General features: G+C 37.2%; 1 protein-coding gene across 1 annotated transcript in view; it reads right to left on the bottom strand.

Annotated features, from left to right (window-relative positions):
* Positions 1-10,165, bottom strand: part of LOC122795739 — a 1,302,586-nt gene extending 1,292,421 nt beyond the window's left edge. Inside the window, exon 1 of the mRNA XM_044064049.1 lies at positions 9,716-10,165. The gene's annotated coding sequence lies outside the window, so the exon portion shown is untranslated. The remainder of the gene's footprint in view (positions 1-9,715) is intronic.
* Between the last annotated feature and the right edge of the window lie 17,154 nt (positions 10,166-27,319).

Here is a 27,319-nt window from a genome sequence, read left to right as displayed (position 1 = left end):
ATAGGCAGTCCTACGGAAGGACAAGCTATCAACCCATCTACCCGTCACTCTTGGAGTCCCCCAAGGTTCTATACTAGGACACCTTATCTTCTTTATTTTTATCAACAACCTCATCCCAAATACTACCTGCATTCAATACGCAGATGACTCCACCTTTATCTGTACTGCCACCTCCCCATCTAGTCTACTCACATTAACACAAAATACTTTCAACACAGTTGATGACTAGTTCTCTATTCACTGTCTGATCTCAAATCCTAACAAAACTAAGCTTCTTCTTTTCTCCCCCACTCGTAGGTCCTCCACACCTTCCTTCATTATAGCAGTGAACGGTGGTACTATTATCTCCCCATCTCTATCCCTTCTGTTACTGCCTCATTATAGGTCCTCCCCACCTTCCTTCATTATAACAGTGAGTGGTGGCACTATTATCTCCCCGTCTCTATCCCTTCTGTTACTGCCTCATTATAGGTCCTCCCTACCTTTCTTCTCTATAACAGGGAATGTTGGCCCTATTATCTCCCCGGCAGCCCAAACCAAAATTTTTGGTGTCATAGTAGATAATAACCTTAAGTTTGATATGCATGTCAATCAAACCATCAAAACCATCAATAACAAATGTGGCACCTTTTATAAAATCAGGTCCTTCCTTACACCACCTGCTAGAACTGCTATTGCCAGATCCCATCTACTCTCTATCCTTCTATATGCCTCCCCTTTATTCACCAATTTGAACAAAAATGTACTTAACAAACTATCCTGCTGTTATAACCACATTGCCAGATTTGCTACTAGCACAGCATACAGGATGCACCACTGTCTTAACCTAAATCTTCTAGGGTGGCTTGAACTGCCTAGCCTACTGCAGTTCAACCAACTCATAGTGGTGCATAAAGTCCTCTTCCGACCTGAAACTACTCCTGCACTCAAAAGCATCATCAGCCCCTACAGTAACAACCGGCCAGTCCACTCATCTAATAAACTCCTGGTTCAAACACTCCAATCCAACAACTCAGCTGGGGACTCTCTGTTTTCCAATTCTGTTGGTGAAATATGGAACTTATTCCCAACAGACCTGACTCTAGAATCCTCTCTAACCCTTTTCAAAAATAATCTCAAAAAGTACTTTAAAACACAATGGTTATGCCCCTGCTCTAAACCTGACTAATGCCTTCTCTAAATTCAAGTGCATCATTCACATTGTTATTCAATCTAACCACTCTAATGTAAAAATGATTATTTGTATAAACTGCTAGCAGATCTGTATCTGTAACCTGTATGTATTAAGTTTCTACTACATGCATAAACTGCTTTCTCGGTCTGTGTCTGTTACCTATATGTAATAACTACCTGCTATATGTATTCTCTGTGTATTGTGTTTTGCAACTTTTCTCCCCGGGCCTCTACTGAAAATGGACATGTATCCAGTCAGACTATCCCGATCAACAAATGTAAAATAAATAAATAAATAAATACTTTACTGGTAACTTAGATTCTGATATACAAAAGCCTTTTAGAAGGACGTCAGTCAGCCAGATCAGCTCTTACATTTCCTGATATTCTTTTTCATATATTATTCATTTTTTTTAATAACTTGTAAGTACTGGGCTATGGCATAAGCACGTGATTACTGAAAGGTTGTTGACTAGAGATATATATTAGTAAAATCTGGTTGCTGATGTGTTGATTATAAAACAGCTTGCTGTAGAAAGATGTAGGCTGCTGTGCCTTCTAGCATAACAATAGCTGAGTAAGCAATTACTAGAAAATGGAAATCAAATTCTTAACCAACAATATCTGAAGTGCTGAATGTTGTAAAATAAATGAAGAACTGGAAGGGTAATCTTTAGAAAATAGCGGGAACAAATTATATAGAAATAAATGGAGATTTTGGGAACAATACATGAGGAATAATATTTAGTAGGAGTAGCAAGCTTTAAGGGAAGGCAGGAATTGAGCAATTTATTTAATGTTGGATTGATAATAGTTATAAAGAATAAAAAAACTATGTGATGTATTATGTATGTAAAAGAAAAAGAGGTTAGTATAGTTTGTTTTCTTTTCTATTAATATATGTTTGCCTATGTCTTAAGAGATCATTTAATAAAGGTGTTTAAAAAAATAACTGTAGAAACTGTGTTGCATTGCATACAAGATTGCATTGTGCAACTGTTGCAACATAAAAATACAATCTGTGTATGTGATCAACTCTATTTGAGTAGCTAGCATCGTTCACTTGCAATAATAAGTTTCTTCTAGCCAACTGCTCTTTTAGTACCTTCTTAAACGATGCAATAGATTGCTGCTCAGGAAACTATTCTATTTATGCACTACTCTTTCCATTAAAAAAGTGCTTTTTCATATTTAAGTTGAACATATTGTACGATTAATCAGGTAAGAATTCAAAAACGATTCATGCCAGTTGGTATCACCTTTTAAATAACTGTCCACTTTCTCTGCCTTCCTCTTTTGAGCAGTATGCCTTCACATTATCTCATAAACTGTTTTATGCACCCATGTTGTGGCACTGCCTTCTTACTATCCCAAGTTCGAGCAGATTTAGCTTGCTTAACTTCTGGTCTTACACATTGTTCTGCACTCCTTTTATCATCACCGTAACCATGTTTTGTAGATTCTAGCTTTATGCCATTGTCCTTGTATAAGCATAAGAAATACAAAAGGTACAACAGATAGGACATTAACATGCATTTATAGATGTGTGATATATCATTAAAGTTCACGGATTTGTTACTTGTGAGAGTTGCAGTTTTATTGGAAAACTATTTTTATTTCCTTCCTTTCATTCTCCCTTTCTTCCTAGCTCTTTGTCCCACTCGCTTTCTTTCTTTTTTTTTACTTCTTGCTCACTACTCATGTTGTTTTTACTCTTGTTTCTTTTCTTAATTTTTTTCGACAGAGATCAGAAAATTAAAATATAATTTATAAGCCACATCTGTACTCACAGTAGAAGTGCATTACAGGTGCAAAGATTTATTGTATGGTTGCAGAGAACATTTGCTGTAACCTCTGTGCTGGGCCCTTTCAAATAAAATGTCATGGCACATATATGGTGAGCATTAGGACAACAAACTGCTTTAAACAACAAAGGTGATTCTAACAGTTTCCACCAAAAACTGATTGCAGTAATAAGGGAGAAAGTAGTAACAGAAGTATTTAACAAACCTCTGCCACATATACATATTTTTAAAATGATCTGGTTCAGCAACATGGTTCCAGAGATGTGCTGAAATAGAGCAGTTAACTAGGAAGTCCCCTCACTGAAAAATGCACACAGACACACAAACACGCACGCACTCACTCACTCACTCACTCACTCACTCACTCACTCACTCACTCACTTACACATCATTAGTATATACAAACATACTTCCATGTGCATGCATGCACTCATTCAGATGTACACACACTCACACACTCTCAAACACACAAACATGCACCTGCATGCATGCATTATTCTACGGACATGCAGATACATGCACATACACACTCACAAACACACACACATGAAGTTTCTCATAGGTTCATCTACATAACTATCTTAATCTGAAATACTGAATGACTATTTAAGCTGAACTGTGGGAGATCTGATTAGTTAACATTACATCATCTATGTTTACAGAATCATAAATGCATTCAAAAATAGTTACCTGTACTACTATATTGCGTCATTGCTTTTGTGAGTTGTACATCAATCTGACTGTCTGAATCTGCATGTCTTTTTTACAGACCAAATAACAGATGCATGGAACATAATGAGTTATTAGGTGAATGAATCAAAAACAGAGCAATTCAATAAAGTCTGAGACAGGCATAATTCAGATTGCTGTTTAACAAGGTAGGCTTTTGTGCTTCTTCAGATGAGCAAAACTTAACAGCAGAAAACAGGCTGAGTGGCTGTCATAAGTGCATGCCATCTGCTCTCAGAATGGTGATGTCAAGCTTTCCCATGCTGCTTTCTGAGTGAATACCTTTATGTCATTTTAGTCTTTGGTTTGGGTTCTGGGTAAATGTTTTAACCTAGCAAGAATGATAAAACCATTTTCACAGCAATTAGTTGTATCATATCAAACTTAGAACAATTATAGTTCTACATACAAGTATTATATAGAAATAAATACATAAAACACACACACACACACACACACACACACACACACACACACACACACACACACACACACACACACGTGTGCCCCTAATATATACAAACATGTATACCTACATGCACATTCACGTACTCCCAGAGACCCACAAACATGCACACATATGGATAAGTGTCCCATGTACGTGCACTTAGTTGTATCATATCAAACTTAGAACAATTATAGTTCTACATACAAATATTATATAGAAATAAATACATAACATACACACACACACACACACACACACACACACACACACACACACACACACGTGACACACACACACACACACACACACACACACACACACACACACACACACATGCGCACAAACACACACACACACACACATATTTATAATATATGCAGACATGTATATCTACATGAATTCATGCACTTCCAGGGACCTGCAAACACACACATTCACATGTGCATGTATGAATGCACACACACAGACAGACACACACACACACACACACACACACACACACACACACACACACACACACACACACACACACACACATATAGCAATTTAGCAATTTGAGGTATATGCACACTCACCATACAGCAACACATATATCTAAAAAAAAATACCTTTTGCTCATACATTCAGGCATTATTCTTTCCCTGAGCTAAGTATGCTGTGGGAGATATCATACAAGATAGCAACCATAACAACACATGGGAGAATCAATGTAAAACAGCTTACTTTTTTAAAGAATATATAACATATTACAACAGACATTTATGGCATCAAAGACATCACAATTCCACAGAAAAGCAGTCTTATGAGATAGCAGGTATGCTAGGCAGCAATGTGGAACAGATGTTTTATCTATTAAATATAAAGCAGTGTGACTATGCAGTTTTGTTTTCTCATGTAATTGGGTATGACTATTCTACTGTACTCATTCCTTAACTCATGACTTATTGGATTGCCTGACCCCAAAGGAAAAAAAATCACATTGTTTATGTTGAATATTTAATTTATTCCTTCCATTTTACAGGATATTTAAAGACTAATCGCAAATCTACAATTTAGCTTTATGCATGAAGAGTCAGTTGTGAACATCTTGCTGGCTTATGAGTGTTAATTTATTATCTTTTTTAAGTGATCCTGCTTGCTATGCAATATGGCAGAATGTGTGTTGCAGCTTTTTGCTTGTCCTATATTTGTGGGTTTTAATAGCTAGAGAGCATCATAGTGTTATTCCAGCAGTGCAGATGGTCATTTCCAAATCCTTTTATGACAACAACCTTTTAATTTAACTGTATTTTATGAAGAATATATTTCTGATTTTCTTTAAACAAGGACTCTGCTTTATACAGCTTCTCTGTTAATTCACCCCATCAAAGATGTGCAGAGAACTTCTGCTGTTTTTGAATGTGTGACAGATTTCAGCATTTAGTGGCTATCATAGGGGCTGAGAGTTACCTATATAGCAGTAAAATGTCAGCTGCCCTATGTCGACTAGTCAACTTTTTTTTCAGAGTCATGCACATAAAAAGAGTTTTTACATTTCCTAGTGATTTTAGGCCAATTTGAGGGATCTATTTCTGCTGGGATTGCATAATGTATGCTTCGGTAACTACCTGAAATATCAGGCAGATATAACATTAAATAAAAAAGCATGTGTACAGAAAAAAAATATATAATGCATAAAATATTCATCTGAAAGCAGCAGGTTTACTCCACTGAAATAAAAACTACATTTGGTGGGGCTTAATACGATTATATCGTAAGCTCAAATGTTAAGTTGACTGGATTACTAGATGCAGATGCAGCTTTAATGATAGATATAGATACAGATATAGATATATAAAACAAAGCAACTTGTACTACCTAAACTTGGTGTGTTATGCAAGGAGAAGAAATATTGTTTCATAGAAGATAAATCAAGTAATATAGTAAAATCTGTTCTCCTAAAGTGAAATTAATGGGCCCACATTTTTGGCAAATTACTTAAAAGCATCCCACCTCCAGTTCTAGGAGCACAGCATCTTAATGCAAATGTTCTACATAAAAGTAACTTTCAGTAAAATGCAAGCATTGATTTCTAAGCATAAAACCACATTTACTTGTAGTAACAAGTAATTTACAAAACTGTTTTTCACACATGAGCCAGCAGTCACATATGTGAATAAAAGGTACTCAGGTTAGGAAGTATCCAGATTGCCCAAGAGAGGTGTTGTACATGGGGATCACCCATGAGAGATCAAATGCATTGGAAATGCTCATACATTGCTGTGTAATGGTTGCAATCTCCTCTCCTTGGCTACACAAGATGAAGAACTTGATGATGACCTCTGGTTGCCATTTGAGAGGACTTTGTATAGTATGGCTACAGTTAAAAGACCCTCTGGTCTAGTAATTACTTACCAATCATTATATTACTGCCCTACCTCCGTGCCCCCCTGCTAAGCAAGAAAACAAGCAGTAAGTGTATGTGAGGTTGTAACAATATGAAGGGACTTTGTGCTTCAGTCCACTCATGGGTGGACTCCTTTAAGGCCTTCTGTATGTATGCCTTTTGTTCTAGCACACAGAAGAGCTGCAATATTGTGAATGCCTCTCAAACTAGCAGATGCACAATTCTTGCACCCATAAATGTGGAGAATCTGTTAATTATGCCTAGTAATTATCTATAAACCTGTGAACTATACAGCCTGTTTTCTTTGGTGTAAGCACGATTAAGTAGTATCCCCCTCTGCTGCTTTCTGCAGCATGATATATATATGTATATATATATATATATATATATATATATATATATATATATATATATATGTGTGTGTGCGTGTGTATGTGGGATCCGTACAGATGCTCGACTGCATCTTTCACCAAATCCCAATTTGGTGAGCATACTTGCGCGAAAGTGCTATTCACCGAAGCAGCACTTTCTTGTACGTATGCTTGTTGTTCCAGTCATATTATGGTGCGGTAAGGGAAAATTCCCTTTTCCCACAATAGTGCGACCTTGGATTGAGAATATTAAAGTAAGGGGGTGTGGGGGTGCAGGGGGGCTTCCCCCCTGCTTTCAAGTAGATTTTGTGTTTTTTTTTTTTTTTTTTATTTAACATACTTTAACGAAAGCGCTTTTTCGATGAAAGCGCTTTCCTTAAAGTGTGTTCAGTGGTAATGGATTCGGGATTTTGAACTTTCATTCAAAAGTCCTGCATCTATATATATATATATACACACACATATATATGGGTCTACTTCAGAAGACTGACAAACCAAAAGACTAAATCCCCAAAGACTGAAAATTAAGAATACTGAACACATTTTTAATGCAGGGGGCAAGCCCTCCTACAGCCCTCATGTGGGGGGCTGCACCCCCCACAACCACTGATAACTATGTATGCCAACTCCAAGATTGCACAACAGTGGAGTAGGGGCAAATTCCATCATTCAGTATTTTGAATTTTCAGTTTTCTGAAGTAGACTATAGATATATATATATATATATATATATGTATATGTATATATATATATATATATATATATATATATATATATATATATATATATATATATATATATATATATATATATATATATATATATATATATATATATATATGGTTCCCCTGTAGGCGGATGGTAAATAGTGTATGCATATGCATAAGTCATAGGAGGTCACATCCTGCCAGGTCTCACTGGATGCTTTATGTGATTTTTCAGAGAACATGTCCGAGAATAAGTCTGACCTGTTTCTTCTAAAAAAAAACAGTTCTTGCTCCATTCAAGTTCAGTGAATCTGTCATAATGATTTCCCCTGTGAGTGCATAGTGGTGTCCATCATGTCCTCAGATTCTACACATGTGATGCAAGATGCCTTATCTACTATGTGTCTTTGCAACACTAGGAATATGTAGCCAATGATACAAAAGTAAGATAGAATCATGTCAAACTGAACCCAAACTGGATTAGATGAGTATAGCACAGAGCTGAAAAAATGAATACAAGTAAATTATTTCACAGCCCCTGCAAATAAAGGTAATAAAGTCCTATAGCATACATCAAAGATGGTGAAAACCTGAGTGAATACAATTAAAAACTTAATCCAAACCATGCCTTGCTGCAAGTCATCAAAATATTATTAAATGAGTTCTGTCCAAGGACACAAGGTACTGTAATCGTGGTCATCTAATTACAGCTGGGATTGACAGGCCACCTTAATTTTTGGTCATTTTGGATAATGCATTATGTTAGAAATTGTGTTTCTTCCTCTGTATTATCAAAGTCTTCTTCTGATGCCGATCAGGCCAAGTGGCTGGCTGAGATGGATTAGTATGTTATGAGTAAGAAAAGACACAGCAGATTACCTAACACTGAGTGACATATGCAGCCTCTCCGGTAACTGGCATCTCTTCTACTTGTGTTTGCATTCAACTGTTCCCCTGCTTACACTGTGGGCAGTTTTCTAAAGCACACTGCCTTTCTTTTTTCTTTGTGGATGGAACAATATGTGATCTTAAGATATTTACAACATACAGGATGAAAGGCTTGAAAACAGACAGCTAAAGCAACAAAACCCTTTTATTTGTGATATCCAAATGCTACAAGTTGAAGTCCTAAAATGTAATCATTATATAGTATCTCTCAATATGCTTTTCATAGGGACTAAACTGAAACATATTTGAGATTTATACTGCAGAATGCAAATCATTCTATTTCTGTCTTCTTTTGTTTTGTGAAAAATATAGTTTTTTTTTCTGAGTGCCTGCTCTATTTAAACATGCACATAAGTAGCATATGAAGATAGTTGCAACGTTTTGCTAATACTACATGACACAATGATGCACATCGAACAATATAGCCAATATGTAGAATGTAGCTATATTTTGCAGTGTAGATAAATAAGGGACTCCTCTCCTACACAACAAAGGGGATTCCATGCATAATATTCCAGTAGGGATATTCTCTGATTTGGAACACTGACTCAGCTTTCCCCTGTCGCCTTTGACAGAGTATCTGTTTTAGTGAGTAGTTCTTGAAAAGTACATAAAAGAACCAAATTAAAAAAAGCCTGGGAATGAAGCAAACACTCTTTTATGGGGCCCTTCTCTTCTCTCATACGGCACCTTCTCTGCTCTCATACAGCAAAATGCTTGCCTTGTAGCTGTATTGCAAAGTATCAGTTTGAGAACATTTTCTCCACAGGCATTCTGCAAGTTCTGCTCCCCCAGTCATTTATCTACACAGTTATCAATAACAGTAGATTGCTGACATGAACTTAATGCTGAAATATGTGAATGTAAAATCTTATTTCATCACTTGTTATACAGTCCAACTTACAGCAACATATTTTAATGCATATCATAATGCTCTTACTAAATGAAGAAATCTTATCTATCTATATATATATATATATATATATATATATATTTTATATATATATATATATATATATATATATATATATATATATATATATATATATATTATATATAATATATATATATATATATATATATATATATATATATATATTATATATATATATTATAACATCTGTGACTGTATGTATAGTTTTTGTTACCTGTTAGAACGTCCTGAAGCCAAAGTCACTTGGATCTTTTTCTCATTGTGATGATTCCTTTCCACAGTATAGCTTTAACTAGATTCACCAATACAGAAAATAGCTGTATAAGAGCAGGGCATGATAAAAACTTAACAATTGTACTCCTTCATTTGAACTTCAGCAAGCAAAGCTAATCTTCCCTTCTTCTTTAAGTCCTCAGCCTGCCAACCGAAGTATATTTCCAGGCAGAAATGTATAATGTCCATGGTTTCTCTTTGTAGGGGTGTGAGTTGGGGGGACCCAAGCAATGTGCCCTTATGTGATGCCTGTTCCTGACTGTGTATGATTTATCGGTGCATGTTTATGTTATCATGGGGAATGACTTCAGGGAACCGACGATCAGGGTTTTCCAGCTGTCTGCATCCTCCTGACTAGTGGTGCTTGTTAAAGATGTTCACAGCATCTCAGAGTTGGAGATAGGTGGGAGGAGGTGGTGAAGTGGGAGGGGTAAGAGTGGGTGGGCTCTCAAGGCTGCTTATAGCCAGCACATGTTTCATCTGCAAAAGGAGGTGGAGAATGCACGGCTGTTTCAGTTCCACAACACAGTCGGCACTGAAATCCTCTTATTATGTTCTGGATAAAGACTGACACTGTTAACCGTTTTCTCTCTTTTGAAGGGCTGAAGGCTGCCTGATGCAGTAAACAGCTACATCTGTTAGAGAGACTGTTTCTAATACACACGATTCATTTCAGTATGTGCATTTTAAGAAAATGTTCTTAGCAGATTAATATATATTTTTTTCTGACTAGCCACAGAGGCATACATGAACAGATGACTTCATTTTAGCAGTTGAATGTAAACCTACATATAGATATCTTTGAAAAGTGAGTATTGCCTGAAATTTGAGTGCTGAGATTTTAGCATATCATATTGTTGTTAGTTTTTACTGATAGAATACAATAACCTATAATCTGTGATTTGTGAAATCTATGTATCGTCTTCAGTGGTGTATTTTGTATATTTTTTTTATGTGAATACTAATTTGTTATTTAATACAGTGAGCATTGCATTACATACCTTTTATGTGCTTACGCAGGCATTATATGCTGCATCACCCAAACAGTTAACAGCATTTGCTGTCAGGAGGCAGTGATAGTATCGGATAACCAAATACATTAAAGGATAGAAATTCTTTATGAAATGCATGCCTGTAATAGCTAATATATATGCAACTATGCCCCACGCTTCTGTCATCACTCTTTTTCCACATATCCAAATTCTCATGAATCCCTCTGGTCTCCCACTGTCTCCTTATAACTCTATCTGTTAACATAAAAATCTAGAGTTTCAGCAGTGTTGCCCATGCAGTAGCTCTGTAAATAAGCTGAGCTCTTCAGTGTTGTGGCTCCTAAGTTAGGTACTTCATTTCAATGTAATTTAAACCAACCTTTTCATCCCTGATAACATGCTGAGTCCATGTTGTTTTTGTCTTATTGTTTCCATCATCTTTTCTCCCTTGCGGTGTGAAAGAGTAACCTACCTTCACCTTCTGATCAAAGTTCTGCTATCGTACAACCATTAGAATGACACTCTTCAGCAAACTTTCTGAAGTCGGATGCCTTTCTCTCTCCAGAAAGCTTCCAGAAATGTATTCAGTTTTCAGTTAAGCTTTAACTTAGCTCTGGAGAAGAGTGAGATCTCCTTCATTTGAGATTATTTTCTGTTATCTGGCAACCCAGTAGTTTAACAACCTGCTCTGTAGTCTGTCTTGTATTTCACAATAAACTTTAGATGTAATAAGGATTACCAGATGCTTTCTTCTTCATTTGCTCTCTAATTTCAGCACCTTTCTACTACTTACATACTACATATATTATTGCAGCATGTAGCCCTCAGACAAAGAGCATAGAGTCTGTCATTCCACATTAAATTCTCAGTGTTCCCAGCTCTGTATTATATATATATATATATATATATATATATATATATATATATATATATATATATATATATATATATATAAAGCCCTGACTTTGACCCAGACAAGCTTAGTTTATATAGTGGTTCTTGTGATGTGTTACAACTTCGCAGGGGAGGAAGGAAGGGAGTTGCACATTTTAATCATCTGTGCTAAATGACAGCTCTATACTTATTTCACACTTTTGATTGATAGCTGTTATATTGTTCATTAACATATCAGAGCAAGTATCAACAGAGAAAGAGTTCAGTTTGTTTCTACTTCTTGGAATATATGGACTGCAAACTATTGAGGGCTTAAGTGTTCTTTGTGTAATTTAGCACTTTTGATATTTTATAACCTTGTAGAAGATTGAAAGATAGAAAGTATGATGCTTCGGGCTCCTTTTGTTTAATTGTAGGACCTGTCAGGTTTTCAAGTTTGTGCTAGAACAAAAAAAAAAAAAAAAAAAAAAAAGAATAACCCAGCCTCAGGATCCAAATTTGGATCCTGAGTGTTTTTCTTTGTTTTTATTTGGAATAGTGTATATCCATTTCATATTTAAAATCTGTGCTTTTTTTATATAGGAAGAAAAACAATAAGCAAAATGTGGAAAAATATAATTTAGGAACTTTATAGAAACTATGCCTCGGATACATCAAGCTAAACGATCTTCAAACACTAAGCAAATATTATATAAACTATGACACTGCTTCCACTCCTACATTATCAAGATACTTCAGATGACTTACAAACTTTTATTTTCTCCTTAAATGTACCCACAGAAGTGTTTTCACTGTATATTGCCAATATGCAACTTTCTCTGCCAGTGATCTAGTTACCAGTTGTTTCTGGTGTACATTACTGTCTTAACTAGTGCAGTATTTTTTAGGAAATACCAAAGAGATGTAAACCTGCTTTCATTTCCATGAACTGTAATATAGCCTCTGTTTGGAAGTGTAGGGAGATTTCCTAAAAGGGTAGTCTTATGCAGAAAATATTCTGGGTCAGATTAGAGATCCTGTTTGTCAAGTAAACTTTATCCAGTAGCAGTATGAGAATGGAAGGTGAAAGTTAGATGAAGGAAAGGCTGCACCATTATAATTCTAATCTTTTCAAGTAAAAGTCTTGTTTCTTTGCTCAGTGGGAGACCACTTGTAGAACCCATTGTGTATTTGTGGAGAAGCTACAAGAACAAGAATGTGAAAAAAATGACAGTAAGCTACAATAAGGCCATGAGGTTTAACAGTCAGTTGGAGACAAACTTGGATGAACAGGATTTGTAGCTGGAATAAATGTAATCTAGAAATGCTAAAATTGCGTTCATTAGACATTACTACCAGAGAGGTAGACAGACTGAAAGATAATGTGCCATGGCACTCCCAAAATGCTACATGGAAAGGTGAAGAGGTACAACTGATGCACTATACTCTGCAGTTTTGGCTACCCTTTTTCTTGGTTAAAAGGAGGCATTTATCTCACAAAAATATAATTCTTGAAATAAATTGCATGAGTGGGTAGTAGATGTATTTCCACAGGGACATTCAAAATGTTTCCTGTCAGTTGTAAGTAGCTGACCATTCTAACAGTGGAAGATACATATAACAGCTTCATATTCTATGTACAAAAACAGGCAGACTAGACAATTTGCCTGTTTCTGTCTTAGTATTATAACATAGAAAGCTACAACCAATGCTTCTTTTCCATAAAAATACAACAATTTTCTTTATTTGATGAAGAGGGGTGCACCTTAGTTTGCTGTTAAAAGGGGATAGCCTCAGTGCTCTAAGCCTTCTGCTAAGGATGCAAGGAAGCTATGTAGTATATAATCCAAAACTAAAAAGACTTTTCAGACTGTTTTTTTTTCTCTATCCTATGGCAGTGTCTATTTTTCTAGATATCTAGGTCAGTTCCCAAAAGCAAAGGCAAAGCATGGACACTTATTACTCTCTCTTTCTCCTCAGTGTCCACTGCCTCTCATTTCAATCATGTCTTTCAACAGGAAAAAGAATCGATATAACCAACATGGAGAAGTCTCTTCTGATCATCTGCTGCAGAACGTTTGAAAAACTGACTGCGAGATAGAATTCCTTCCAAAGCTTCTTCCCAGGCTGATGGTCACTAAATCCAAGTCATACCTAACCAGAAAATAATCACTGTTTCAGAACTGTTTACCTACAGGGTTTATAGACAGGATGTGACCTCTCTGCATATTAAGAGATTGTGAACCTTTATCCAGTTATCCCCTTTATTTATTTATTTATTTTAAGAGGGTAGTGCACTGATCTCAGTGGACCATTTGCAGGTCCAGCCTAGGTGAATAGGATCACATAAGAAATGAACAAAATATATTCACAGGTGCAAGGTTATGTCCCTTGACTTTTATTTAACCTGGATGGAAACTTTGAAATTGAAAGATATATGCTTCCATGCTCCAGTCTTTTGCCAACACAGGAAATTTATCAGTTTTATAGTGGGGTGCAGATTGTCTCGGTCACACTAAATCGCAAGGAAAAGTTAATTTAATTTTGTCAATAGCTAGGTAACTGACACATTCTGATCACTGCATAACACTTCTAGGGAGACTGTGTCTTTTGTTGCAACACAGCCGAGTAGCCGTTTAGGGATGGTAGCAATGTGACATGTGGTTCGATAATGTTTAAGGCTGCAGTGAGTTTGTTTTTCAACATACCACTCTACGGCTAAGCAGTGCTCTGGGCTTATGGCTTTGGTGTTGTAACTCACTGGGAAATGTCTTACGACTTAAATGCCGGTACCCCCCCCCCCCATTAATTGTATAAATATTACTGTGTTAATGTTATACATTTGGTAATCTTATTTTATATACTTATAATAACATCTATATGCTCATAGATACACAGATTCTTTCCAATAGGGACCATCAAAAACCTTAGCCATATCACAAAATATTAGAGGTAGTTTAATAGTTTAATAGTTTTCCCTGTTAAGTATACTTTACCACATATCCCAGGTAAAAATGTGTGACCACCAATCCTTTCAGATGTGTTTTAAATGTTGCAATGGAGTTACTCTGCTTAACAGGTAAAGGCAACCTATTTCTAAAATGAGGGTACTTTGGGTAAGGTACCCATCACACCATAAGGTCGCATTGATGTATAAGTATTGGTTTAGAGGTCTAGAGTGGACATTTGTTTTACTAATGGTTATATTAGATAAAAAAATTCTAGGGATGGTATATTTTTTACAGCAGAGAAGACAAAACTCAGACCTCCCTTTAAGGTCATGCTTGATAATGAGTAGAAAACTAAAACTATCAGAACAGCCAAGGGTATTGCAACTTGAATGTTTTTTTTTATTGCTGAAATGTTAAGGTGTCTCAGGTGGTAGCAAGGTGCACGCTGAAGAGGACAATATAACAGATTACTATAAGAACATTTATATAAATGCATGGAATCAGGAACACCTGACAGGACTAAATCATCCTCCACAAGGAAGAGTAAACCTGTCTGGTGGGCATCTGCAATAAATAAACTCTATAACAGAAGAAAAAAATTGCTGACCAGGACCAAGGAGGAGCAGGTGCCCAATTGGAAGCAATCTCTTCTTAGCCTAAACAAGCAAATAAAAGCAGTACTGAAATCCTCCAAAGCAAACTTTGAGTCCAAATTGGCCACATCTACTGGAGACCGTCATAAGGCCTTCTTCACATATGTCCATAATCTCAAAGGGATCACCTAGATCTGTTCAGAACTGATGGTCAAGGACACCACATATACAAATGCCGTATATATATATATATATATATAGCAAACTTGCTGGCTGACAGATTCAGTGAAAATTTCACCCCTCTGTCCCCCCATCAGTAAATCAGGACATTCACAGTGCCTGCCCCCTTCCCCTTGTATCTAGGAATCAGGGATCAGGTCATCACTGCTTTCTCAAAGGCAAAAAATACAGCCTCCATGGGACCTGATAACATCCCAGTGTGCATCCTTCATGAACTCAGGCAGGAACTTGCAGCACTATTAGGCAACCTATTCAACCAAAGCCTGAGTACCAGTTTTGTCCCAGCTGAATGGAGGACAGTCACTGTCATCCCTTTACACAAAGGTGGAGCATCCACTGATTTGGGAATTTATAGACCCATAAGCATAAGTCTAGCCAAGAGTTGAGCCCATGCATAGACAAATCAGCACACTGATGCCCCTGTCCAGCAGGTACACGAGTGGAATCCCAGGGACAAAACAATTCTACATTGCCCTGATCTGCAAGGCCATGGAACGGATTATCATGGACCTACTAAACAAGGACATTGGCAACCTCCAAACACTCGATCCCGCACAGTTTGGCTTCGTCAAGGGGAGGTCATGTCTATTAAATTTGGTTGACTTTTTTGAGACAGTCACCAAAGCCATGGATGAGGGGAAGACAGTGCACACTGCCTACTTTGACCTGGCCAAAGCCTTCGACACTATTCCCCACTCGAGCATAATAGATAAACTCTCTCTACTAGGCATCAATCTGTATGTTACCAGATGGGTCGCCAACTGACTCACTGATAGAACCCACCTAGTCAAAATAGGGGAAGTCACCTCAAACACTAGACCTGTATCGAGTGGTGTACCCCAGGGTTCGGTCTTGGGGGCTCTGTTATTTGGGATACTTTTCTGAGGTACAGGCCAAAACCATGGGCTATGGCTGAACAAGTTTGCAGATGACTGCAAGTTGGGAGCTGTCACCGATTACCCTAGTGACGTGGACATCCTCCAAGAGGGTCTCACTCAAACAAATGACTGGTGCCAGAAACATGGCCTTAAACTGAATGCAAAAAAAATGCATCATCATCCCCTTTGGGGAGAGAGATATCCCTACAAATTATCACATTAATAACAATGTTCTAAGCATGCAGTCAGTCGTGAGGGATTTGGGCACCCAGATTGAGAGCAGCCTAACTTTTGACCACCATGTTGTTTCCATTGTATGGAAAGCTTTCTACATTGCCCACCTTATAAGTAGGGGTATCTTATCCAGGGACAAGGAGGTCATAGCATCCCTATATTCTTCCCTTATAAGGCCCATTATTGAGTACAATGCCCCATTTGGCATGTACCTTGCAAAGCACATGCAGCAACTGGAGAGACCACAGAGGTTCCTCACCAGGAGAATCCAGGGCCTCAAAAATCTACCATACACAGATAGGCTAAAAGCCCTATGCCTCTAATCTGTTTCATACAGACTCCTCAGAGGTGACATCTGTCTGGCATACAAGGCGATCTCGGACCTCGCCTTGATGGATCTGCTACATATCTGCAAGTCAGGCTCCACTTGAGTAACCCACACACGCAGTCTCAACCTGGTCTGTGACATCAATAGGACTTGCTGGCGGAACAGATTTGTGTCCCAGAGACTCCCCCATCTATGGAATAAACTCCATCTCCACATCAAGCAGAATACCTCTTTACCCCTTTTTAAGTGCAATCTGGATAACTGGATGGGAAATAGAAAATACATCCCTGGGATTCCACTTGTGTACCTGCTGGACAGGGGCATCAGTGTATTGATTTGTCTTTGCATGGGCTCAACTCTTGGCTAGACTTATATGGGTCTCAGTGCCAATAGCCTAGTAACTTCCTATGATCCTATGACATTGTATTCAGTGATCAGCTGAATAAGACAGAAATAAAGTGATACTGTAACTTTTTTGGACTTTGATGAGATACTGAAAATGGTTCATATCCAAGTCTCAGCCAGGAATTAAAATTTATATTTACCCAAGTACAAGCCAAGTGATGTTATTTATAGTATGGATACACTACAATATTCTTCTCTCTCAAAACACTGCATTACTTTTATATGTAAATAATGGCCCAATTTTTTGTTTTGCACCCTATATCAAAAATGTAGCATAATTTATTAGACATGTATCTCCTCCAGCAGATGTGAGACAATCTATAACACTCATTGTATTTTGAAAGTTTTCATGATGTTCTAGTTAAGCAGTATTAATCTCATATTTTATATTCTAAAGCGCAGTTTATTTCTTCCCCTTCTCTTCCTCTTATTTAGTGTTTCCCAGCTTGATTCATCAATAAGTCATTTTCATTTCTTCAAACTGTGTATATATTAGTTACTCCCTTTCAACTAATCCAATGTACATTACCTACTGGAACTTGAATCTTCTCATGCTATTCCTGTTAAAAGTATTAATGATTAGAGCAGAATTCATAAAGCTTTGACAAATTTCAATAAGTCAAAATGTTAGGTGCTTTCACAGCTATTGTAAATTTGTGTCTGCAACTAACAGCTTCTCACGTCCCTCAGAGGAGCTAGGTCTTTCGACTGTGCTTAACATTTCATGCCTTCCATGCCAGTGACATAGGAGACTGGTGCCATGTGGACAGAAACACCATGCAACAAATAGTGGGCATGTCAGCCTCAGCTGCAGCCCTATGGGAGTCATGGAATCTCCTTACATATATTAGCTGTAGGAACCTTTCAGTAACCCACTGATGTCATAAATGGGGTATCTCAGACTGCATTGAGAATGCTCCACCAGTTTCTCAATGCCATGCTTTTGCATGTGAGGAACATAAGTGATTCTCATTTACCCAAGAAGAGAGAGCAGACACTATACAGGACTTCTGTGGTACAACTTGCTTCCTTGAAGTACTGTACACACATTGAAATAACTGGGAAGGCGGCACACTTCTTCAACTGTCAATTGGTCTGTAATGCATCTAGAATCAAGCCACAAGGCAGTTTCCACAGCTCCCAAATACAGCTGATATGTGATCTATTTCAATGATTTGCAAAGCGTGACTTCCCCACAGAGGCATATTGTGGATGATGCTGGATATGTCCTGGAGCCCTTCATGGCACCACATAGAAATCCTCATAACCAAACTGACCATTGTTACAATCATGCCCTCACACAAGCCAGAAACATCACAGAATGTGTGTTTGGGCAGCTGAAGTCATGGTTCCACTGTCACATGTGCAAAAATACTTACTATGTGTGTTGTGTTACATAATATTATAATTAGGAAGCAGTTATAGCAGGCTGGCCTCAAGCAGGCTTCATGGTATTCAGCACCACAGACAGCAGCAGCTGAAACAGATAAGGAATCAGATGGGAAGCCAGCAGCATAGATTACCATGCTAAACAGAGGTGGGCACAATATGCTGTGACAGTATAAAAGAGCCGTCGGATTGAAAATAGTATTATAACATAACTATACAAGAGCTAAGCAGATAGATAACAGTCAAATTGCTGCATACAAAAATAGCAGGCTCTGTTTACTCATGCCCTGGCTGGCCATACCATGCATCAGATATCAGATACAGGGGTCCAAAGGAAAAATGAAGAATGGGCAGTGCACAGTTTTCATCATTTGCAAATGATGAAGAGAGTACAGGAGTGAATATCTTTCTTAGGGAATTGTTTGAGTGGGAGTGCTGAGGTGTATATAAAGAAAAATTGATTATAGTGGTAGTGTCAGAACTGGTATAATGGGCTTAATGTTGGGGAGGGCATGATCAGTGGAACTGTGGGAGCTGCGATAGTGTGTGTGTGTGTGTGTGTGTGTGTGTGTGTGTGTGTGTGTGTGTGTGTGTGTGTGTGTGTGTGTGTGTGCGCACGCACGTGTCTGTAAGGACACAGCCTCAGCACATGGTGTAGCAGCATGCCATGGTCTATTGGACAGATGCAGAGCATGCTGGCCAGGGGGTACAGCTTTCTGTGCATGCCTTCACCCATGAGAACCAGCTCTGATAGGATAGGAGATGCTCTGGCTGCACCATGTCCTTGGCTAGGTGTCTGTGTGCTACCTGACCATGGCTGACATCTGCTGGGGGATGTGCCATTATAATTGCAATCACAACCACTAGGATGGCCTTTCCTTGGTGTTGGCACATCAATGACTAATGTTGCCATAGAAGTGTGCTGGCAATGCAGGAGTGAGGACTCTTCCACAGCCAGTTTGGCTTGCATCCAAGGGTGTAACAAATGACCAGTCATATACCTGCTGTTCTGAAAGAAGTGCCTGTTAGTACATTGACAGGTAGCATTTAAAAAGTAGAAATAAATAACATTTATACTGCAAGACAACATCTGTTAGCATTGGCAGTCCTTACTGAAATTTGTATGACTGGGCAATATTAGGATTTTTACATCTGCATTCCTTCCCCTGCACACCTATTTAGATGTATTTTTGCTGTAATATCATTCCAAAGGCAGGGGTCAAACTTATATAGATGTATTTTTGTTCTTGCTAGCATGTGTTCCATTCTTCTGAAATGTTTTTTTTTTTTTTATCAAATGTATTTATTGAAGTAAGAAAATGATAATTTTAACAACAATGTGAACATCATGGATACAATTTTCAAACATAAAATGAAATGTGATTTTCAGTCTCTTTTGCTATGAGTGCTTCAGTGGCACGACTCCCTACTATCCTTGTCTACAGAACATCAGTGACATGGGTAGGAATTTGAATCCAGTGAGGTGTATTTTTGTTGTCTTGCTATCATGTGCGCTGTTCCCCAGAAATATTTTTCTCAGTTATCTTTTTCTGTGTGTGCTTCCATGGCATACTGTACTAATCCCTCTTCTAAACAATATTAGTGGCATAGACAGGGGTTCAGTTCCCTTCATGTGCACTTCAATTTTCTTGCTATCATATGTTTATTTCCCCTCAAAGTAAGCATTCATATAATCAATGTGTTAATTATATGGGGAAATCTGGCACTTTCTAACCTAATTTGTTTTTGGATTCATCTGCCAAGTTGTGAGATAGGGACTTCTACTCTACCTCCATTCTGTTAGTTCCATTTTTTTCCCACCCTGTGTTGTATCCTCTACTTGTCGACACATAACAGACATGCTAAGCATGTGCAAATAATTCAAAATCATCTTTTTTTGGTTATACCTTCAGTGACAGCTGGCAAAGAGCAACTTATATGGGCGTATATGACCACAGAAAAATAAGACCAAGTCTTATGGCAACAATTACAAAACATCCTAGGATTGTGATAATTAGACATGCAATTGAACTAAGCCTTGCTGTGCATATCAGTTTTAAATAAAGTACAGCTACTGCTGTTATTTGGACTCCTTCAATGTTTCAGTGTAATCATGGAGTTCTTCTTACAGTACCAATGCATTGGATGGGGGTCTCACATCCACTGTTGCTTGTTTTCCAGTTGTTCAATTTGCAGTCTGCACATGTGTTATATTTCCATGATCAGTGTGTTTTATGTCACCTTCCACTCTTACTGCTGTAGTTCTTCCCCTTGATAATGCACTACTAAAGAAGCATTCATAGGGGATGCCATGGATTAAGCTCCCCCTGAAGCCTGTCTGACTTTTCTTGCCATCAGTCTACATATGGGCTGCTTTCCCCCTGGTATGTGTGTTTTGTGACCCCTTTCACTCAGATTCCTGCAGTGGCTCACCTTGCCAGTGAACTGTGAATATACTGCCATGTGAACTGACCTGAATTTATGGATTGACTCCCCCTCAGGGTGCCATGTATTCCTTCTTAATGATACTAACAACAGTATAGTACAGACCCACTGCTCACACTCTGATATTGTCAGAACTAGTGAAAGTTGGTAAATCATATTAATTTATTATATCAAATCACTTCTGACTAGGTTCAACATCCTCCTGCATTCATGTATTGTCATAGCACCATCTCCATTCTGCTTTTCTGATGATTGTTTTGTTCCATGACTCCCTTTGCATTTTATGCTGTCCATTCTATACATTCTTTTGCTGTAGTATAACCCCTTCTCCACCTTCAGTCATCAGGGGTCCTTTCCCTTCCATTGCACATTTATCTTTCTATATAGTTGCTGTGGTGGATTACACCAACATTCTACACCTGTACATGTGTACTTGCATTAACTGCTAGGGGGTGCTCAGGCACTGTTAATGTTTATTGCTGCTTGTACTTCAATGTGGACATGGGTGGTTTACCATGATCTAAAAGTGGGTCTGTGCTGTGGCCTCAATGAGAAGCTGCTTATAGTGCACACTGGCCTGGTCACTTGCATAGGTAATAAGTCTATGAGCTTGTAGCGAATGTAATGTAAAGAGTGTTAACTTGGCCATGATCATGGACATTATACTTATGAATACCCAGGATAGTTATATTCCAAAATACACCTTTTTTTCTTTTTCTCTTCATCTTTTCTTCTCTTCTCCTGTTGATTTGTAATTACATTCTCCCACTTTATTCATCTCTAAGAGTCACTTTCATTTTGTAAATGTTCATATCTGTTATCACTCTCCATGTCCCAACCTCCATACTTTAGATTCAGTACTTGTATTCATTTTTCTTTTGTTTCCACAATGAACATTTCTTCCTCTACACATTTACAATCCTGGTCTCCTTGTCTCATAACAAGTCTTGGTGGTCTTTTATTTTCTTTATAGCATTATGTACCAAAAGGCCCTTCCTCCCTTCGCCAAATTGCAAATTTTTCTTATTTGTTTGTGCAGCATACTATATCTCAGTCTTAACAAATAACATTATCGTATATCTTCTGAAAATATCTGGTTTCCTTACATGGTAGGAAGAATAGCAAACAGGCATAAAGAACCCCCATAATTTATGTGGAAGGTACCTCATCAGAAGGTATGAAGGTAACTAGTAGAGTCCCCCAACATTTAATTCTCAGGGTTCAAAACTGAGAACTAGTACCTCTTCTTAACTAAGTATGCAGATGAATGTACACTGGATGCTATTGTCAATACACCCACACACACACACACACACAATGCCTGTACCCTTCAGAAAAACTTTCCTTAATTAACACCTGGCATGTTGAAAATGGACTCAAATGAAATAAGAGAAAGTGTAATACCATTTTATTTGGTAAACAACACCTACCCTTAGAATTCAGTATAGATTATTAAACAAAACTGAAGTCAGGGACTTGGGTACCTGGGTTTACAGTTCCCTCTCCTTTGATCATGATGTGATAATAATAGTTAGAAAATCCTTCTACTTTGCACAATCAATAGCCAAGGTTTAAACCTTTCCATGTTCCTGATTAGAACAACTATAGAGTATGAAGCCCATGTCAGGAAGTAATTCATCCAACATATCAAAACAACTAGAGAAGCCTGCTCCTGAGGTTTAAAGCTTAAAAACACTGTGCTACCAAGGAAGGTTATAAGCTCTCTTCTTTCATTCAGCATTTTATAGACTCCTGAAGGGTGATTTGTGCCTCACCTGCTGCACCAATAGAGACACTGGTGTCGTCGATCTCCTGTATCTCCACAAATCTAGTAGCTTGGCAAACACCAGTACTAGATTCCTAAAGCTTTACCTGAAGATAAATAGAACAGAGTAGAAAGATAGATTTATTATACAACATTCTCTGAATGGTTAAGCAGTGCAATATGTTATCATCTATCATAAAGAACTAGGACGACTGGATGGGCACCCTCAAATTTACCATGGGACTAGCTGGTGTAGCCATCCTTGAGAAAGTGGATACAGCCAGAGTGTGGGTATTGACGAGGCATCAACAGTCATGAGACTAAATTGCCTTGAAGTTTCTATGAATCCTATACTTAAAGTACTCCTTTAGCTGTATGCTCTTGTGTATTGTGTCAGCATTTATTATACACAGGCAAATTACAGTTACAAGTTACTTTGTTCATTCCTCAAGTAATTCATCTTCCAGTCCTGGTCTTCCATATTATTAAATTGATTTACCTTTCCAAGGATTCTGTCATTCAGGTAATACAAACTTTTCAGAAGGAATGATGTTCTTTACAGAAAATCTGCATATCCACTTCCTGGTCTAATAGAAATTGTGGATTATAATGGTTTGTCAGGGATCTGTGTTGCATTGTGCTCTCTCAAACTGAATATAATATTGAAAACTGGGAAAACAAAAGGGTTTACGCTATTCCATCAGATATACTGATACCTAGTATGTAATTGCTGGCCAAGAGTTATCTACCATATCTTAGGATTCTGAAATCTCACCAAATTTGATTAGATGTTGACAGACAAGATTTTTTCCACTTCCACCACTGTACCCATTTGGCTTTCTGTAGCATCCAGTCCTGCTCCTCCTATACTGTGTTCTTTGAGTTCTGTTGCAGAGTGATCAGATATTCAGCATCCCCTAGAGCAGAGAAGAAAATTGTACAAGTAAACAAAAAGTGTGACTGTCAGCAATTTAAGTTTAATTAATTAATTTATTTATTGCTAGAGCAAATCGCATAGAAACTATTATTGTATTTATGTAGCACATCTTTAAGAGCACAGACTACTCCCATCTGTTGATGAGATTTGTTAGTCACATTTATGTAGGCATCTGAGGTGTGAATACCAGGTAACATGACACTGAGAGAAGTGCTTGAGCATGGAAGGAGTTCTTAAAGCTAAACATTTCTTTCTTTTCACAAACTTGCTAGTTTGCAGTTACTGTTTGTAGATGATGAAATGTAATAAAACATAAAAATCTGTTCAATAGATGACAAAATGAAATCATATAGAGTGTATTTGTACTCTGTCCTGACATTGTGAATGGTAGCAGCAATTCAGAGTAGTCTCATTCAAAGTGAATAAAAAGAATGGCATTGTGAAATACTATGGAAACATGGTGCATGTTGGGAAGAAGCCTCAAAAGAGAAACAAAACCATATAATTATAGTAATCTCTGTCAGAGCAGTGGGATAAAGCATATTAGAAACCCTTACTGACTGCTAAAAGTAGTCCATATTCTTTACTATAAGGTTACTACAACTTGGAAGATCAAGATATGATCAAAACATTTTTGTTGTTTTATTTTTCTAATTATTGACTACACAAATCTGTGTCACTCACATGCAGGGTTTGTAATTATTATGCAGACCAAAATATTTAAGAAACACAAGTAGCGCTGTCACACAGCTTAAATGTGAAACCGGTCTTTGATAGCACTTGTCATTCAGGCATGCAGTTAATAGCCGGTTTACATTTACTTGAAGTTGTTTTCTTCAGCCACTGTTCTGCAAAATGGAGGAATAATAAATCTAAACAGCCCATGGGATGTGCAGTAACAAATCAAGCATACAACCTCTCATCAGGAAAATGATAATAGTTCTGTTAATTAATGTTATTAAATATACAATTACTGAATAAAAATATGTCTTAAAATGTCTACGACTTCAGTGGTACTTGCCTTACATTTTATTTATTAATATTTTTTTGCTGTGTGTATGGAGTGGAGGTAAGAGGGGAAGTAGCCCCTCCTATCGGATGCAGGTATTGATAATAGTAATCAAACCAATAGAAATGGGAAGAAGTATTTCCTCAGTACGTCTGTTAAATAATGCTTGAAAACGCACTATTGCTAAGGAAAATATATCTGTGTTTGTGACATGACACCACACGCATTATTCATCAATAAAATGGTGAATTTACATGGCTGTAAATCAGAGTTATTCCAGGGCACGCCTACACCTGTGAAAAAATGGTGTAGGGTGTTTAAAGTAAATTACACCCAAAATGTTACTGAATTTGGTGAGTTACAAACTATAATCCTATTCATTCTGCAACACACTATGACACACGCGTGCTATAGGGAATCAGCAGTAAGAAGTACCCTATCTGCATCAAGGCTGATTTCATATTTATCATCCATTTTTGTAATAGCATTACCGCAAAGCCACAGTTTTGCCTGAAATTCTGTTTATTGTGTTTTCCAATGAAGCCAAGAAAGAATATCCAGCATTTCATAATGGTATGAATTCTCACTGGTCAGAAAGAATAGAAAGGTCTGCGCTTACAGACATCCAGCCATACTGTGAAGAGTGTGTATGTGTGTGTGTGTGTGTGTGTGTGTGTGTGTGTGTGTGTGTGTGTGTGTGTGTGTGTGTGTGTGTGTGTATGAGTGGTCCAAATTTAGAGATGATAAGTCAGGAGTCCGAATGGAGAGATAAGTCAGGGGGTCCAAAAGGAGAGATGATAAGTCAGAGGGGTCTGAATGAAGAGATGATAAGCCAGCAAACAAAGGTCAGTTATATTATTGGAAATGAATTCTTCCTCAAGTCTTGGTGAGTACCTTCATGAGGTGGACCCTGTTTTTCACAAAATCTCACCAAGACAACACTGACATATAGACTGTGTTTTATATAGCATATATCATGGAAATAAGTAGGTTTAAAAATAAAAAGATAGCTGGGCACACAAGACCCAGGAAAAAAAAGTGCCCAATCCAGGTAGGTGCACTAGTGCCAGGGCTGAGAAAAATGGCAGTATCAAATCCTCAGGACATGGAAACATTCCTGTAATGGGGATAGGCCAGGTCCATGGAGAGGATTTTCCCTCTGTTGTAGAAGGAAGCAACAGTCCACAAAAATCACAAAAAGTGATAGTCCAAAAAAGAGACATAAAGATGATAGAGTGGACTATTGAGAATAAGAAAGAAATTATGTATTGCTACTATTATGAAAGAAGAAATAACCAAAAAACAAAAAACTACTTTTAATTGTGAGTCTAAAGCTGTTGTGTACGCAGCATGCTGTCAAGTTTGTCCCTCATTTTATATAGGGAAGATCGAGCGGAAACTAAGACAGAGAATATACGAGCATTATTATGCAGTTAGTAAAGGGGATGTCAACAATGCTCTTGCAAGACATATTTTGCAATTTCCAACCCATGAGTTTTTATTTTTAGTTGTACATCAGACATCTTTAGACCCGAGAGGGGGGCCTTGACAACTTTTATTAGAACAGAATGAGTTGTATTGGCAAATTAAAACGGCTGCATATATTTTCCCCGGTCTAAATGATTATGTTTCCATTAAAAGTGTTTTAAAATTGAAAGCATTAAATAGATAAATTATCAATTTCATATATAAGGTTACTAACATAATAAAATATATATATGGTGTTTCAATTATGGTATGCACTATTAACTAGTTTTTGTTTATACATTAGTTTTTATTTATATATCAATTTTTATCTATATAGTATTTCAATAATGTTTAGATAGTTGTTCCTGACCAGCATGTAGTTATTATATTTATTTTAATTTATTTTAATTGACTATATAAATTTATATGATATAATTTTTACATTCATATTTATATAATATATGTATAAAACATAAATATAGGTTCTTGTATTTTTCAAGATACCATTTATCATTTAGCTATTAATTTATTTTTGTGTGCCACTTCTAGTAAGGTTATTAAATGTAATATTGACCATTGTACACTTTTTTTAAGTATTTCCTAGTAGCATTTATCATGTTATTCATTTTGAGATATATTTTTAAAAAAAACTTTTGTGAGTTTAGTATGGTTTATAGCATCGTAATATTGTGTGTTCATCAAGAGAAGATTTTTTGTGATCATTTATTTAAACAATGTATTTGAACTTATTCATTGGTTAATTGATTGATTCATAGGGTAATTTAACAACTAATTGAGTAACAGGAGTATATATATATATGTATTTGTTAGACGTTGTTCTTGGTCTGAAGAAGGTGGATTATTTGTACCACCGAAAGCGCTTACCAAATAAACGGATTTGTTGCAGTAGCAATACGTGTATTGTATTAGCTTTTTCTAGCTTTCTCCTACCACTCCACTTGCTTCTTTTATATTATGAAAGAAGCCCAGAATTTCCAGGCAGAAGATACACAAAAAGGTTAAAAGAGAAACCAGAGGA

This window comes from Protopterus annectens, chromosome 2.part2 (genome assembly GCF_019279795.1).
Source record: "Protopterus annectens isolate FY-2018-M chromosome 2.part2, PAN1.0, whole genome shotgun sequence".
Lineage (NCBI taxonomy): Eukaryota > Metazoa > Chordata > Ceratodontiformes > Protopteridae > Protopterus > Protopterus annectens.
Note: the sequence above shows the minus strand (reverse complement) of the source record. Positions and strands in the feature narration are given on the sequence as shown.